General features: G+C 39.8%; 2 long non-coding RNA genes across 11 annotated transcripts; one reads left to right on the top strand and one right to left on the bottom strand.

The window, feature by feature from the left end:
• On the bottom strand, nt 2917-5768 carry LOC8075291. 4 transcript variants are annotated; one of them, XR_002454491.1, is made up of 5 exons: nt 5198-5760; nt 4234-4366; nt 3941-4017; nt 3734-3827; nt 2917-3133 (listed from the first exon to the last, which is right to left on the bottom strand). It is a non-coding gene; the product is annotated as an uncharacterized LOC8075291 (long non-coding RNA). The 4 variants fall into 4 exon arrangements; XR_002454493.1 differs by lacking the exon at nt 2917-3133 and having other exon boundaries at nt 3511-3827; nt 5198-5378; nt 5487-5768; XR_002454492.1 differs by lacking the exon at nt 2917-3133 and having other exon boundaries at nt 3511-3827; nt 5198-5340; nt 5487-5763.
• LOC110436341 lies at nt 6339-10653 on the top strand. Of its 7 annotated transcripts, none has more exons than XR_002454223.1 (7): nt 6339-6821; nt 6892-7107; nt 7211-7497; nt 7951-8245; nt 8314-8404; nt 8494-8632; nt 9583-10653. It is a non-coding gene; the product is annotated as an uncharacterized LOC110436341 (long non-coding RNA). The 7 variants fall into 7 exon arrangements; XR_002454221.1 differs by having other exon boundaries at nt 9578-10653; XR_002454219.1 differs by having other exon boundaries at nt 8494-10157; nt 10246-10653.

The raw sequence follows: 13864 nt of genomic DNA, 5'->3' as shown, positions 1-13864 counted from the left end.
ATTGAATTTTGCGGTACATGCATGAAGCATTAAATATAGATGAAAAAAACTAATTACACAGTTTGCTTGTAAATCATGAGATGAATCTTTTGAGTCTAGTTAGTCTATTATTGGATAATATTTGCCAAATAAAAACAACTAGTAAATATGCCCGTGCGTTGCAACGGGAGAAAAAACTATCAAATTTTGTAGATAGCAGTGAAAATGTATGATATAAAAATTACATGCCAAAAAATGTAAAATATATATTTCACTAGGTTAATGCTCGTACGTTGTTACGGGTTTTAAAATCCACATACTCTATGTTTCTTCATTTCTATTTTATTTTTTCTGTCTATATTCTTCCTTTTTTATTTCTTTTTAGTTTTTGTTTTTCGATTTTATTTTATTTTCTGTCCTCTTCTTATTCTTTTTTTGTTTTAATTTTACCTTTTATTTTATTTTTCTTTTGATTTTATTTTTATTGTTTTTCCTTGCTTCTATTTGTTTTTCTATTTTCTATGTTTCTTCATTCTTATTTTATATTTTATTTCCTTATTTAAATTATTCATTAATTTTATTTGCTCTATGCACTTTTTATCATTTGTTAATTATGTTTGTTTTTATATTTTTTCTTAGTAATTTTATTTTTTATTTTTATTTTCTATATATATGTTATATTTATGTAGTATATATTTAGTGTTTTATGTTGTGTTATGTCATGTTTACCTAGTATACTAGGAGAATACCCCGCACGTTGCTGCGGGGATTCCAGATAATTTAAAAGAAATTAGACTATTTATACTTATAGTTATATGGATGAAACTATCTTAAATTAATTTTGATGAATGGTTTGGCTGGCCAACTAAATGCATGTTAGTGGATAAAGAGATAACTATCATAATTATATGTGCTAGTTGGCTATAATTGTAAGTTCTAGTGGATTGTTGATGTGGATAGCTTGCATGTTGAGAGAATTCTCTAGTGGGGTTTAGCTTTATAAGAGTATAAGATATGTGATGTTATATGATGTTTCTTACGGTGTTCACTTAGCAGTTAGCACACATGTAATCTATAATAGATGTGATATTCTGTAATATATTTAATGATGTTTTATGATGTATTTAATGATGTTAATATTCTATAAATATATTTACGATATTTGAAAAGTAACCCTTTGACATTATTTGAAAATTTTCTCTATTTTGTTTTTTTATTCTTTTTCTAATGCTTTTTACTCTAGATTTTTTTATTATTTTTATCTATGTCATGTATTTATGTATTTTTATGTATATTGTAATACCAGTTTCATAAACCTAAAACTAAAATACTATTCTTCTAAATCGATAATATTTTTTTTACAAAGACAGAACATTGTCTGTTGAACCTAGAATATTATTTCTACTTAATAAAATAAAATATTTTATCTTTATAAGATAAATATTCAGTAATAAAATTTTATCTAAATATATCCGTGTGTGATCTTGTTTTGAAGGATTTATTATAAGAAAATTAATGGTGCAATCAGAATTTAATTTATATATCTAGTTTAGGAGTTATGACTTTTTTTAATTCGCTAAAATAATTTTGCATGCATAGGATGGAATAGCATGTCATGGCACAGTAAAAAAGACCACCAAAGGGATAGAAGTTGTGGACGGGTCCTCTTCATAATTTTTAGTTGTAGGATAAATATTCATTAATAAAATTTTATCTAAATATATCCACGTGTGATCTTGTTTTGAAGGATTTATTATGAGGAATTTAATGGTGCAATCGGAATTTAATTTATATCTTTGGTTTAAAAGTTATGACTTTTTTTAAATTCGCTAAAATAATTTTGCATGCATGGGTGAGTGGGGCCTAGGTTGATGAAATAGCCTATCATGGCTAAAAGGATGAAAGTTGTGGCTTCACCATGGGTGTGGCAGATGAGTCATTTTCATAATTTTTAGTTGTAGAGATTTGTGTATAATAAAGATTGCAACAAATTTTAAAACAAACAAAAACTGCCAAGGTTGAAAGTGCATTAGGAAGAAATATTGGCATCTAGTAACACTATAAGCTTTATAGGTAACTGGTAGTGTTATATGGCTCCAAACCCTGAGGTCTCAAGTTCAAACTCCCGTCCGGTGTTTTAATTTTTTAATATTTTCCACTTCAAAGACTCGCCTGGGCCAGCCCTGCTGCGGCCATCCTCCATACTTCCGCCCTCAACGGGCCGACCCAAGCGCCTGCAGACCATCTCTGGATATCCTAGCGGAAAGCATAGGTTAAACAGCTGATGATGTATTAGTGCCATATCATGGAGCTGCTAGACAATGGGGTTATATGGTCTGTTATAAGATGATGAAGGGCTGTGGCACCGATAAAAGTCACGCGGCTGCGTGGTAAGCACACAGCGGAGTATTTTTTTCGCGTTGGGTGTTCTCCTTAAAATAGGAGGTCCAAACAATATGAATTCAATTCAAGTAATTGTTCTCAAAAAATTAATACCAGACTCTAAATAAGAGTTAAATTGTTATTGAAATTGAAATTTAGTTTTTGGAGGGTGTTAAAAAACAAGTTAACTAAAACAACAATCACAAGCGTTTCAGAGTCTTGTCCAACAAGAGAAATATACAAACACAAGCAGTGGTCTAACATTGCCCCCGACAGAATAAAAAAACGACTGCGACATCACAGCTCAAGGCAGCCCTGATAACAATTGCAGAACTACACTGACATCACAAACGTTTGCCGGTTGCAATGCTCAGACATGGATAATATGTAGCTTCTCATAATTTGATGTCCAAAAAAAATCCATGAATTCAGGCCTTGTTTAGTTCCAAAAAAATTTGCAAAACAGTTACTGTAGCACTTCCGTTTGTATTTGACAAATATTATCCAATCATGCACTAACTAGGCTCAAAAGATTCGTCTCGTCAATTTCGACCAAACTATGCAATTAGTTTTTATTTTCGTCTATATTTAATACTCCATGCATACGTCTAAAGATTCGATGTGACGGGGAATCTGAAAAATTTTGCAAAATTTTTTGGGAAGTAAACAAGGCCTCAATACAAGCTACCCTATATGTCATGATCATGAAGCCTTCAACTGACTGATGCAGAAATACTCAATGATATCGTAGACCCTAGTGCCGTGTTGTGGCCTGTGCATCCAGATAGAAGAATGTCATGGAGCTGAGGAAGACAGAAACTAACCAGAGACCGAGTCCAATGATGCAGAAGCATGAAAGCGACACTAGCAAAGGCGTATTATGACGTATGCCAGTTCAAGAAAAGGAAAGGTAAGTGTGTGCAGATAACAGTGAGTTACATAAGGATCTCATTTGCAGAAGCCAATGCAAAACAATTTAATTTGGACATAACACTGGGATCTCAGCTGAAAATTAAAACAGGTTTGAGCTGATTTATCAGTCTAATGTAATTTAACATGAATTCTACTCTAGAGCAAACAAAACCAATAATAATAAGACAAGCTTTGCAATAACATCTAACAAATTTATCCCATGAATTGAAACCAATATCTAGAAAGTGCTTCTCATTTTATTATTAAATTATTTTTCAATTCTTCTCAATTACTTTAGTCTTTAGATCACCCTAACTTTAAGATGATGGATAGTTAAAATCAATGTCACCCTGAATTGCTAATTTCTAATTTCTAAAGAAACAATTTCATGAAAGGCACTGAAGTGCTGAACCAATGACAGAATGCTACGAAGCATAAGAAGCAATAAGAAGTTACAGACCCAAAAAAAACCCTGCGTGGAATCAACACCAGCATCATTTAGAATGGCATCTCCCCCTGGATGTTCCTCACACATAAGGAGTGACATCACAAACCTGGTTCAACCACCAAAGATAAATTTAGAAGACCAAAATATTTTAATTTCCCTATTTTCAAGTCTTGGGCACTGAATAGGGACAAACTGAGGTGGCCACTGCGTTTATACAACCTTGTACTTGATGATTATCCAACAATCTTCCTTGTGTTATGTTTAGATATCTCTTCCTTCATAAAGCTCCTAGATGTCTGAATGTAGAAATACAAAAAGTATTATAAGTATTATGGTGCAAATCTGAGAAAAGTTATCTTGTAGCGCATTTGAAGGTTTAAGAAGACTAGCCAACTAAAATTTAAGAGTTTACCATCCAGCTCCTGAATCAGTTACCTTTGGTTTATATGCAATTCAAGAGTTGCTCAGATATAACTAGGTCAAGCTACTACAATAAGTTATGCAATTTGTACCTTTATTTTGGGACTTTGGGATCACAAAGAGAGCTCCTAGTGCCAAAAGAATGACAACTGAGATGATGACAATAACCTCCATCTTGCTCCTCTAGAATTAATAACTTTGCAGCCACACAAAAAATGTGTTGTACTGAAATGGATCATTAAGAACAAGGCCAAAAGGATAAATGCAGAGAGAGTAAAACTCAGGTATGGACTCAATATTCAGTAACGAAGAAAGCTGATGTAACATGCTTGGTGAAAAATAGCAGAAGAATAACAAAAAATGCCAAAGCTAGCACACAACACAATGAAATGGTAGGGAAGGGTCATACTAAGGCCACTTGCTGATAATAAAAATTACTAATGCAACAGATTTACAGGATGCAAATAACATTCCGAACAGTTATAACCAGAATGTCAAGTCAATGTGTCTCTTAAAAAACTTCATGTTGCAAAATGGACTGAAATTACATTGTGTTGGGTTGAAATTTAATGGTAGAGTGGAAACAATGCTTTGTGCCTTTGTTCAGTTAAATAGTACACTAGGCGTCCTTGAATACGGTGAAAGAAGCATAAATATACGTTCAGGGACAGTCCGGTCAGGAAATCCCACTTGGATGTGAGACGGACCACATCTAGCCTTACTGAAAAGTACAGAAATGACTTGCACAAAGCAAAGAAAGATATTATATGAATGAACCAAAATTTTATAGACAAGGCTAATGAACTCTTAAGATGTCTCTAGAAATTGGTATCCCTGAACTGGAGATGCTCTATTCCATACCTGAATCAGTAAACAATGCAACTGGAACATAACCAACAGATGCTAAACTCTCCTATGTTAGATCAAACTACATATTAAAATTATGATTTCGGAAAAAAACAAATCCCATTACGTGATAACTAAATTGACACAAAGATAAACAGAAGATATGCACAACCATAAAGGGAAAAATAAGAAGAAAATACAGAAACATACTTGTAGCATTCTTGGCATTGACATTTCGGAGGTACACAACAAACACCTTGGACACATTCTTAATGTCCTCCACAATGTTGAACAGCTCCATACTCACAATCGAGAACTGCCTGAGAACGTCCTGCCTGCAATTCACACCGAGGCTGCCAAACGACACCAGTCAGCAATCAACCTGTAGCCACTAAGAGGTAACACCACACGAGCATAGGCGTCCTAATTAAACCCTAGAAACCCACTGCGGCCATCAACCTGTAGCCAATAAGAGGTGATAGAGCTGGGACGAAGTTACCACTTGGGGAGGCACTGGAATTGGTGTGGGTGATGACGTCGAAGTTCTCGAGGACATGGGAGATGGCCTTGTACAGCCCCACCGCGTGCGAGCATCCCCTCCAAGTTCGGCGTGGGGGAGGGCAGGGTGGCCGCTGTGACGGCGTGCAAAGCCGCGGCGGCGGCTAGAGCGAGGGCGAGAGTAGGGCGGTGGCGGCGGCTAGAGCGAGGGAGAGAGTAGGGCGGCGGCTAGGGCGAGGGAGAGAAGCAACCTCGCGTGGGGGGACGGGACGCGGCGCAGGCTGGGGTGGGTTGAGTGAGGGTTGATCGAATGACCGTATTGCCCTTCGACCAATAAAATCAATAAAAATAACTATTTTATGGAGGTGATGAGAAGCGATAGGAAACGATTCCAACCATTGTAAAAGGTCTCTTCATATTTATTTATATTTTACAATACCTGTGCTTCGCTATGGGGTGGTTTATTATTTAAAATATATTTTCTAAGTTGGACATTAACATAAAATTTCATTTTGGCATTGTCATTATTTATGATTCTATTTTTATTTTGTCTTTTCTTTTGTAAGAATGTAAAAGTTCATATTGGCATTGCCATTATGTATTTCTTTTAACCTTCCATTTTTTTTCTTGGTTTTCTGAATCCCTTTTTGTTTTTACTATTTTTATGTCTATTCTGACCAATGTGTTTTTGTATTGTTCAATATGACTGGTAAAACTGAATCAAGATTACATGCTTTTTAGTACTTTTTTAGCAAAGGCTTTTTAGTATCTATCTTCAACAACTAAAAAGAACAAAAGTAAGACTATTTGATGGTGACCTTTTCTTATTTCGGTCCGCCCGACCCATGCGATCCCGCGGCGCGGCTTCCCTCTCACGCCAGACGATGTGGTGGACCCAGCTCCGCACCCCTCTCCCGTGCGATCCTTGGTGCTCTGTCGCGCGGTGCCCCCGATCCCATCGCTCCCTCGATCCTCCGTGCAAGAGATCTGGGATTTCCGGCGTTCCCTCCTCCGTCCAAAGATCTCAGCTCCAATCCTCAATCCATCTCCCGTCTCTTCCAAGGTGTGCCTACCCTCCCTGACCTCGCACCCATGGCTGCCCTACCCTACGCGGCTAGGGTTTTCCGGCCACCTTCCCCCACCCCGATCCAACAACGCCGCAAATTAAAGAAGCCGCCGCTGCTCCGCCCTCGCCGGCTCCGACCCGTAACCTTCCCCATGGCGCTCAATTCTCCATCGCCAACACCGGATGCCCAGCCGGCTCCACACCATCCCCATTGCCTGCACGATCTGCCATGCTAACGCGACGAGCTCTATGGTGGCGAGTACACAACAGGTATGTCCACCCCCTCTCTTCCCCTTCTCCTCTCCCTGCAATTCACGGGGCAGACTCATCTTCAACACAGACAAACCCAAGGGCAGGCCACCAGGCGAGGCCGCCCACCCAGGACGTCGGGCCACTGGCCACAGGCCCCGTCGAGTGGCTTCCTAAAGGCGGCGTGCGGAGGGCTCTTCAGCCGCCTTGATAGCAACCACGATGGCCCATCGTGTGGTCGTGCGGATCCACTAAGGCACGGGGAGCCTTCATCATGGCTCTGTCGATGTTGCCAACTTCTGAGCCAGTAAACCTCCCACCCCTTGCCTCATGTTTCTATGTTTCCTGGATCGATAAGTGTACGGGCTCGGTCTGCCCAGTTTTCTGATCTATTCCTTGCCTCACCGAAGGAGGAGATGGAGGAGATGAACAGCGCCGAGGGTTCCGATCTGGTCCCATCCGTGGACCAATTCATTCTTGGTGCTCAGAGCAAGAGAAGGTGCCGCCTTCACACGCCAGCTGCCAGCAAGAGCGCTACCGTGTGGCAGGCCTGGTGGCCAAGATGCAAAGTGAGAGCTAATCGGTCACAGAGTGAGTAGCGGCAGCGAGGTGCGCCGTCGTGGCCTTGTTACTCACCTCCCTCCAGGCCCCACATCATGGAAGGAGCAGGAGAGCCGCTGCCATGCGCATATGTCAGGTCAGATCCCCCTTTCTTTAATGGTTGATTTGGTCTGTAATGGCTGCACAAGATAGCTGATGAGTCCTCCATGACCTCAGAATTTGCCAATGAATTTGTTTCGTAGATATAGTTTTGAAAAATACCATTAATATGCCTCAAAATCTGGTTTCCATATTATACTTATGCACCATGCAGAAAATTTGTTTTGGAATGCAGCTTCACACCATGGTTACCAGGAGCACGATTGTTGGGTCAAGGTTGATCAGATCAGATGTTTGTAGTCCATGTCACTGTAGCTTGTTTCCCTTCTACCAATGTGAATGTCAAATTATTAGTAGATTCAATAAAAGATGGTGGTCTGATAGAAAATTGGTTACTGGTATTAACAAAAAATTCAGAATGCTGGTCATTCCACCAATAGTTGTGTAAAACTTATATCACTGCACTCATGAGCGTGCATCACCATTCCAGATGATTGTTGTAGGCAGTATCACCATTACAAGGTCTGAGGGAGTACCAACATAATCTTAAAGGCAAGTATAAAAAATATTTTCTTGTCAGGAAGATGTGGAGCTTATGCATGGGATGGGATGTGGAGTTTATGCTTGGGATGGGTTTAGATGCTTACAGATTCTCTATTGGTTGGCCAAGGCTGATTCCAGGTAGGTCAGGTGACGAGCCCAAATCATCTTCAGGAGAAGATCGAGCTTCTTCATACACTATCATCAACGATAAGAAGCTATCACATCTTCCAAAGTTAAAGCAGGTAGCTTAAATTTCTCTCTCTAATTGCAAGCAACTATAAAAACCTTTGATTATTGATGGTGTTCTTAGGTCTTGGCCCAACTATGCATGCAACCAACATTGATCAACTGGGCGGAGTAGACCAAGTTTTTTCTATGCAGATGGAACATAGGTTGGAGAGGTCGGTTGGTGCTTCCCTCTGATTATAAATAGCAGGATGATGTATCAAACATATTATCTATTGCTAAATCACAATTTGATATTCCACAGACATCTTGGGGAGAATTCTAGATTAGTAGTCGTAAAGAACGTTGGGCATGTGGCCAGTCTAGAGAAGTCCAAAGTGGTGTGCAAGAGCATCATCAGCTATTTTCAGGAACCGGCTTCAAGTGCTTCAATCGGGGGAAAGGTAGGCAATGGTTGCAATTATTAAGAATAATTTGGTTTGGTGGATTTTGTGTAGCCAGCTTTAGCGTCCAATTTGAGTGCCAAAAGAAATAGTCAAAGGCGTCTTGTTTCTTTCCCGTTATTCCTTTCATCCTTTGGCAAGGCCGCACGGGCTTTGGAAAGTATGGGTTTTATGATGAAATACGCTTTACTTTCGATGTCGAATAATCTGGGATGGGTTGTTTTAATTTGTTTATATACTTGAATGTTGTCGTAGCGTTAGCACGGGCAGTATACTATGAAAGAAAAAAAATAGTAGAATGTTGCACCATGTAAAAGTTCCTTACAGATTTTCAGATTGTTCAATGCATGCATTACTCTATGAACGGGCGCATGTTCCTGAATCTATAGCTTTTATTATATTCTTCAAGTGTTTCTAGCTGAAAAACCTATACATGGTGCAATCATAGTCTACCAGATCAGGAAGAATGGTGTCAATTCAGCCACTTATGTCTGTGTAATCTTTTTGTATATTTTTTGGTTGAAGTTCCAAAAATATAATTTTGTTAGAAGTTAGGCAAATTCTAAATTTTTAATAGTTGTACGTTAGGATCACTGGGTAGCCATTTTGTGTATTAATATGATCATTGTCCTTAATCTAATAATCTATTCTTGACACTGATACAACTTTTATGAATTTTATTTGTAATCACGTAATAGTCAATAATTGATTTTCTTAAGAGAACTCTATTGTGATCTTCGACACTCCATTTTGTCCTCATAGGTCTTCATTGTCGAGAAAGAAAATACTTTTGTGCTTTTAATTGGCATCTAACAGATCTCATCATACACTTAATTATTTGTTAAAGTTTTGTCAAGTTTATCATGTTTTGCAGTCTAACACTTATGGCTGTACTAATATCTGTTGTTACTAATAATTTTCCTTCTTTTATTTGCAACTAAAAAGAAAAGCTCCCTATGTGTGGGATATGATACTACTGAGTCAATTGAATGGACTATGACCAGTCTTGGGTTCATTCAAGGAGTTAGCAGTTTACTTAGGACCCCCCAATACTGCTGATCTGCTAGGACATATACAAGTCAAAAAGCTAATAAATCCTCCAAAGCTAGACCTCATCCAGGCACCAAGACCAAATGCTGGCAAGTTGAATATCTCACATTGGTGTGTCCACACGTAGGCCAACTAGCTGCAGGCCAAGATTGACGCCACTAGGCACCAGTCTCATTGCTTAGGGGTGTCACTCATACACGGTGATGAGCCATTGGCACATAGGAGTGTTTGGAGCATGCTACCGCTGCCCATCAAAAAGCATGCTTTAGCAAGCATCTGTTTTGTGGAAGTCCGTGTGGACGCAGAACAACTTGTCCTGCCCATCGTGGGACTGCCTGTGCCTAAACCTGCTCGTTGTGGGGTTGCTTGTGCCCAAGGATGACGTAATCGATGCCATCAGGGTCGTTGGGGACCTGGTCGTCAGGCTGCCAGACTTAGGTGCAATACTATGTGCATCAAGCAGCTGCTTATCACGGTGAGTTTTCACATTATGGTCCTCTTGATTGATGACTTTTCAGGATATTTTTTTCTATCAGTTCTCATGGGATTCGGTGGGGTTATAGGTCAATTTGCCTTCTGTGTTGACAAATGCTTGATGCCTTGGTTGGTTCGATTTATGGTTGCTATTCTATGTGGTCGGACATATTTGATTCTGCTTGGTTGATGTGCATGAAAGAATCAAGCCAGGAAGTTGGAAGCATTAGTATAAAAATACAATGTAATTAATAGCATGAGAAGGTTAACAACATGAAGGTACAAATCATCTCCTCATACTATACAAAGCTGTACTGTGCATAGGTACGGTATTGAGGTAGCACTCAGTAGTTACAGTTAGTACAAGCATGATTTAATCTAGAAAGTCGAGTGCAAGTTGCTTCATTTATTTTTTTCACCATTTGACTCCTTGATTCTGTTTAGAATGATTGAATTATTATAATTTTAATCATGTACAAACTTTGTTTTTTGATTAACTGTCACTTTAACGTTGGTATTTAATTTCACAATATTGTTATCTTATCATGCGATCCATATGTTTTTAGTACAAAAATTTAGTTGTCCCGTAGCAACGCACGGACATACTACCTAGTATTAATTAATATCCAAGAGATTTTTTAGGCCCATTCTAAGGCTCATTCAAAAAAAATCCTGTTTTGGCGTCTCTTACCGTCGAGTGGGTCTAGAGCGTGACCTACGCCCACTGCCCCGCTCCACTGGCCACCACACACAACAGTGGCTGGCTCTCACTGCCACTTCAGACTCCACGCAGGCGCATGTGAAGGTGCAGCCGCGCACTGCAGACCACCATGACGGCTGTCGGCCGCCCTCTAACTCTGATCTCTCAAGCTGATTATGGATCAAGAATTGTCTCTAGCAAGGATTCTAAAGACAGGACATCCCTAGAGAAATTGATTTATGGTGGCGGGTGGTGTTATATGCTGAACGACCGAACTGGCAACCAGAGGGTGGTAAATGGGAGCATTACAGTTTTGTTGTCGACTTGAGCAGGCAAAAAATTGTGTGCGCTAAATTACAATTATCCACTGTTTGTATCTCTCCTCTAATCAATCAATAGTTAGCTAATTGATACACTATTACTTGATAGTGACACAATCCGATGGAATGATACACTGCTGGAAAAGTTAAACTTTGCTTAACTGCAGTAACAAGCAGATAAACAGAACAGCTGCAGGTACTGTTCATGCTGAAAATTTCAGTCACGTGAAGAAAGGCTGTCAAACCGACCGAGATGGAAAACTGCAACACCAGAAGCTACTGGTGCACATCTGAAATTTGAATGAGCGACTCAGAAGATCTGTTAGAACTCAAGGCAAAATTGAAAACAACAGCCACTGTAATGCCATCATAGATCGACAAGCAAACTCCTGCTGGGACTGCTGTGTCGTTCCTGCAGAAGACAAACATAGACAAAGGAGCAGACATGAATACAAGCCGCTGAAAATAATTTCTATAAGAAAAAATGGGTTGCATACTGGTCAAGTGGCCCAGCAGAAGCAAGCTATTATAAACTGAAAAGCCACTGCTAAGCCTCACAAAAATCAGTGTGTTGCTTCTTCACTAAACCTGATCGATCAGTTCCGGTGCTTCTGTTTATGAAACATTGTTGTTTCACAGACAACACAGGAAACAGAAGCTAACCAATTTGCACCAAAATAAAATCCCAGAAACTGGAATTTGGATCACAGACTCACACCATCACGAGAAACCAAACCCAACTTGATCCATCCAAAAATATTAGAACTTTCTCACAAATTTCAAATGCATAAAAAACAGGGGAAAATACAGTTTCACATTCAAGGTAGCATCACATATCTATATTTATTGTTCAAAAAATAAATAGTGTAAAAAATTAGTTAGCATGAAGTTTAAGAACTTCACAAATTGTTAGTTAATTTCGTGATGTAAATAATCCAAGTACTATTGTAGCAAAAACATCTTGTACACATATCGGCGCTGCCTAATCAGCTGTGCAAATGTAATTAAAGACACATGACTCCTCTCTCACTAATGTGTGCTGCAATTATGGTTCACCTTCATAGGGCATCTCTTCTGTGCTTTGTGCAAATTCGATGGGCTAGGTGAGTCAAAGTTCGTAATGACTGTATGCTCTTATATAGATCTAGTTTTCATTAGTGCATTGTTGCAGTCTCCAGGGAAACTTTTCAGTAGCAGCTAGTCATTCTGCTTGCCAACACTTGTGCTAAATTGCATGGTGGTTACTAAGCAATATATAGATACTCCTTTGAATCCTTTAGATATTGCAGAAATATAACCATTTTGTTCAGGGTGCAGAGCCCTTCAAATGAGTCTCACATGAATGGAAAAGGCAGAGGATGAACTAAAGCACAGCCATAGGGTAAGAATTGATTTTAGAATGATTCGATAATCAACAGTTTCAAGTGTTCTAATAATTGTACACATATAAATCATCGTTCGATTCTATTCCAATTCCCATCTGACTAGGCCTTGGGAGAAGGCAGGATTCCTCGATCTCGAGTGGTGTGGCTGCACGGCGGAGGAAGGCACGGGGCCATGGACGGCGACCTCCGGCCGCCGGGAGGCCGAGACGGATGGGCGCGACGGGGGGAGGGCGCGGGGCTGTGGGCGTCGAGCTCCAGTCGCCGGCTGTTCGACGCAGATGAGCTCACGTGTCTGCCGTCATGTGGCCATGGCCGGTGGGAGAGGAAACAGGGACAGAGATGCGGATGGCGAGCACCACGAACGGAACCGGGAGGAGCGTCGTCGGCCAGTTTTGCGAGTGAATGGGCCGAAAGGGAGTGAGAGGCAGGACAGGCCAAATTGAATGGGCTAGAGAAAAAAATGTCTGTCTTGCAAAAAAAAATAAAGAATAGACATATTTACATACAATTTGGAAGGACAGACCAAAAAAATTCCAAACCAAAAAAAAAGCTGAAATTTTGCTTCTTTATTATTAGGTATAGAAATGCTACATTACCCAAAACCAAAAAAAATTCGAAACTAAATAAAGCCTTCATGTCAATCATGACATTGGCCCTGCCTGTTCACGCCGAGCGGCCCAGGCACAGGGACAGGGCAGCTCCAGTGTTCGAGCGAAGCATAAGGCCAGTCTCAATGCATAGTTTCATGGCACAGTTACCAAGACTATAAACTAGGTAACCGAGCCGTAGGAGTTTTATGGGATGAAACTCCTCTCTCATCTGATGAAACTCCTTCATTTAATGACCCTGTCAAGTCAGCAATTTTGCTTATGTGGCACTCTATTTAATGTGCATGACACTCTCATGAAACACCCATTGAGACTGGTCTAAGGTTCGGACAAATCAACAAAACTATATGGTTGGATATCCATAGCGTGGACATCGGTTCCAAGAGTCCCACAAGGACGGCCTGCTGTGCTCGAAGAGGAGCCGCATCCACATCACCTAAAAATCTGTCATCCGTTCGATCTTGCATTCTATGGCTTAGATTACTTGATCAAATTTCACCAGGACTGACTTCTCACACTTTTCATCAACTTCTCCAGTTTTTACTCTGCTTTTCTTTGGCTTGTCCAATTTCTCATCAGAATTCACAGAACCAAATGGCTTCTGCTTCTAATTCCAGGGAGGCTTTTATATGTATGCCATTATAAAAGTTGTTAATTACTTACAAGCCATTAAAAAAGTTGAGCTCTCACAGGTG

This window comes from Sorghum bicolor, chromosome 6 (genome assembly GCF_000003195.3).
Source record: "Sorghum bicolor cultivar BTx623 chromosome 6, Sorghum_bicolor_NCBIv3, whole genome shotgun sequence".
NCBI classification, from domain to species: domain Eukaryota; kingdom Viridiplantae; phylum Streptophyta; class Magnoliopsida; order Poales; family Poaceae; genus Sorghum; species Sorghum bicolor.
Note: the sequence above shows the minus strand (reverse complement) of the source record. Positions and strands in the feature narration are given on the sequence as shown.